The sequence below is a fragment of the Phacochoerus africanus genome, chromosome 2, assembly GCF_016906955.1.
Source record: "Phacochoerus africanus isolate WHEZ1 chromosome 2, ROS_Pafr_v1, whole genome shotgun sequence".
Lineage (NCBI taxonomy): Eukaryota > Metazoa > Chordata > Mammalia > Artiodactyla > Suidae > Phacochoerus > Phacochoerus africanus.
The window spans coordinates 168,063,856-168,067,607 of NC_062545.1; the positions used below are offsets into that span (position 1 = coordinate 168,063,856).

The 3,752-nt window shown below is 48.1% G+C and overlaps 1 non-coding gene across 1 annotated transcript; it reads right to left on the reverse strand.

Annotated features, from left to right (window-relative positions):
• Positions 1-3,188: 3,188 nt before the first annotated feature.
• Positions 3,189-3,295, reverse strand: LOC125121811 (U6 spliceosomal RNA). Its single transcript, XR_007133662.1, has one exon. It is a non-coding gene; the product is annotated as a U6 spliceosomal RNA (small nuclear RNA).
• Positions 3,296-3,752: the final 457 nt, after the last annotated feature.

Below are 3,752 nucleotides of genomic sequence, written 5' to 3' on the forward strand. Positions count from 1 at the left end.
CAAGGGTGAAACTGAGGTCCAGAGAGAAAGAGACATGCGTCCCCAGGGCGTGCTAGGGGCGAGCGGACCTGAGATCGGGCGGCGAGCGGGAGATGAAGGATTGCACGCTCCTTTCTCCGCTGGGTGGAACCGCTTCTTTAGAAGCCGCACTTTTTCCCCCTGTAAAATGGGATCAACAGTTACTGCCAGGGCAGGAAGTTCCGTGGCTGCGGCCCACGCGGAGAACGCTGGCAAATATTCGTTTTCACCTTTCCTTTCCGATTCCCCCACACAAAGTGGGGGAAAGCGCCGTAAGCAGCTGGGGCCAGCCGGAAAGGGCCCCCCATCTGGACCGAAATTTCTGTGGACTGGAGGTGTAGGCGGATGCGACCCAGAAAGCTCTCGAAAAAACCCTCCTGGGCTCCGATTCCCTTCAGAAGTGGTTTGTTTTCCCCCCAAATGTTAATAAGCAAACGATTGGTATGGATGTAATTATCAATAATTATACGAATTATTGCTGATTGCGGGGCTCGTAGCTACTTTAATTAGTTTACCAGATTCTAATTAAGTTAAATGAAACATTAATAGGGAAAATATGCTTTTAAAAAAACCAAGATTTTTAGAAGTCTATTTCTCGCCACAACGTTGCCACCTTGCGACACATTTTAGGCATTACAGCCAGCGTCCGAAGGCCCCAGATCAGTGCGCTTGGTCTTGGGAGAAAAAGTGGGGCTTGAGGAATTGGGAGCCGACTGTGGGGCACAGGATGCCCTCCCGGCTGTTCTTTCCTGGTGATGGTTCCGCACCTCGACACCCACAGGAGGTACTGTCCTGGAGTCGAGATCTGGGGGTAAAGAACCAGGTAAACATGTCTCTTCAACCTCCGACTCCTTTTTTAGCAAAGAAACTCCATACCCCTGATAGGGAGATGCCCGTGGAGCAGGTGTTGTTTGTCTTCACCTGTCCCAGGAAATCCAGGGTGATAAACTGAGCCAAGCTGGAGAAGCAGGTGGAGACAGCATCCAGCTGCTTGATTTTTCACTCCCCTGGGAGAAACCAGTAGGTTGCTCCCCACCTCCCTTTCCTCTGCAAATCGGGGCAAACTGTCGGCAAAAAATACTTGGAAGACCTCTGGATTCCTGGGAGAAACCTCTGTGTCCCTGTGGCACTTGGTCCATGAAGCTGATAGGGTGCTCACCTCCCTGAGTTATCCTTGGTTGTGTGTTTCTATTTCCCATAAAACTGCAAGTACCTCAAGAATTAGAGCCACATCTTGCTCTTCCTTGTGACTTCCAACACGGGGCCCATTGCATCACATGTACTCAACATGTCTAGACGAATGCATTCCAACTTTGTGGTTCATTTGGGTGCTGGAAATTCTGAGGGAAGGAATCCCTAGGTGCTTCTGGACAACAGCTACTGGGAAGCAATTAAGCTCATTTGCATAGTTAATTAAACACACACTTACTGCTCAGAAGATCCTTCATCAGTAGGATTAGTTTGGGAGGGGGTGGTGGGCAGATGTCATGTAAGGGATTGTCAACCTGAAGAGGAAAGCTCTTGCAACTGTATCTGGAAGAGAATGTTCCTTCCTCTCCCTCTAATTTTGCAAGGTCGCTGGGCTCATACCTCTCCACCCACTCCCAGCTAACCTGATCTAAAGTATAGCCTTGGTCCTGTGCAAAAATGTGACTCCTGTCCTTGAATGCAAAATATCAACAAAAGCATGCTCTTTGCATTAATTCTAAGCAGCCTTATCTCCCACTCTACACTCCCAAAGAAGTAGTGTTTGGTTAACTCCATAGCCAGGTTTCCTAGGTCTCAGTCCCTTCTTTGCCATTGACTAGTTGTGTGACATTGGTTGGGTAAGTTTTTAAATATCATTATGCCTCAGTTTCCTCATCTTTACCACGAGGAGAAAAAGATACCTACTTCATAGAACTGAGCAGAGCTGAGAAAGTCAGCTAGGTCTTTGGCTTTTATAGCCTGTGTCTTTCCTAATTTCTGCTCTGAGACAGGTTTTGCCAACAAGAAGGACCAAGAATGAGGAGTTTCTTTAGAAGGGGAGAGAGACAGACCAACGCTGGGCATCCCAGCAAGGGACCTTTATCGCTACTCACTCAATTGCTCAAGTGGCTTCTAAGGAACCAGGCATCTCTGGGGAAAGAAAGGAAAAATCAAAGAGGTGTCATAGATCCCTGTTCTTGGCTGTTACCTGGAAAGGATCATTTCACCTCTACTGAAGACATCAGAAATAGATCCTGATGGAACACTGTTCCACAGCTCTGAGCACCCACAGGAAGAGGACACACTGCTGCCCTGGGGAGGCTCTGGGGCTCTGTGATCCTGCATCTGCCTTGACTGAGGTGACCACAGAGCCTGGGAGTGGGTTGGCGAGGCAACCGACTGGGCTCCCAGAGGGTGTAGAGACTTGGACTACCTGCATGCTCAGGCACCAGCAAAGCACATGCACCAATATTTTTCTATTGGAAAGAAATTGCTATCTCAAAAATCACTGACAAACATCACAGGAAATCTGAACTTCCTTTGCCCCCCTCCCCCGCCCCCCATCTTACCCATCAGGACTGTGCTTTTTGCAACTGAATTACCTGGGGACAGGATCCCTGTCTTCTCAGGATCTATGCCTCTAAAGGTCTTTTCAGGCCTTGCTTTGGCTGTTTACTAATTACATGATCATGCCCAGGTGGCTCTACTCCTGTGACCTGGTGTCAGTAACACCCACGAGGCAGGGCTGTCAGGATTATTAAAAAGAGAAATCCGTGAAGGCCCTGGCACATGACTGATGCTCAGTAAGGAGTGTGCAGGTATTATTATTTTAAATTCAGAGGCAGCATGAGGGGTCAGCATTGCTCCAAGTCCCTGGTATAGTATAACTTATGCTTATGGTAGCAGTAAGGTTCTGTTTTGTTTTGGACGTGAAACGGATCAACTTTAGTGAGACCTTTTCCTTAAGTGTAAGGTAGAGTAGAACCCAGGATAGTGCAAAGGGAAGCAGAGGCAAGATTTGAGAGACTGAAGACTGGGGCCCAAGGGCTAGATGTAAATAGCACGACAAACTGATGAATCTGACTGCCCACACTTTTACTCCATGTCCGGTAACTATAGTTTCCTTTGTGTCAAAAAGTAATACCTGTATGTGAAAAGATTACATCGAGGTACAAACTCTACAACCAGGTAAACACTAGGACAAAAATATGGAACGCTTCACGAATTTGCGTGTCATCCTTGCGCAGGGGCCATGCTAATCTTCTCTGTATCGTTCCAATTTTAGTATATGTGCTGCCGAAGCGAGCACGATGATTGGGGCTTCTCAGAGGGTATATAAAGCCAAGAACATAACAACTTTTGTGGTTATGGTGATTATGGAAGAGTAATTTTTTTCAATTTAAAAGTATTCGAGGATTTATGACCTTCTATATCACACATACTGTCATCATATCTTTGTGATTTTGGGTGAGTTAAGTCGAATTGTCTCTTTAACCTTCTTACATATTATATGCAAATGAAGGGACCATGGGAAATTGGCCCTCTACCCGCCCGACCTCCGCGCGCCTTACTGTCACGCTCGGTCACGTGGTGCTCGCTCCCCTAGCGCTTCTCTCACTATTGCGGGTCTGTGAGCCCAGCGGTTGTCCCTAGAGTCCTCCTGGCTCGTGGCGGAGGGGGATGCGGCGGCGCATTGTCCCCGGAACTACGCGGAGAAGCGTGTGCACTGCGCGAGTGCTTTTTGAGGGCCTGGGATCGTGGTGCCA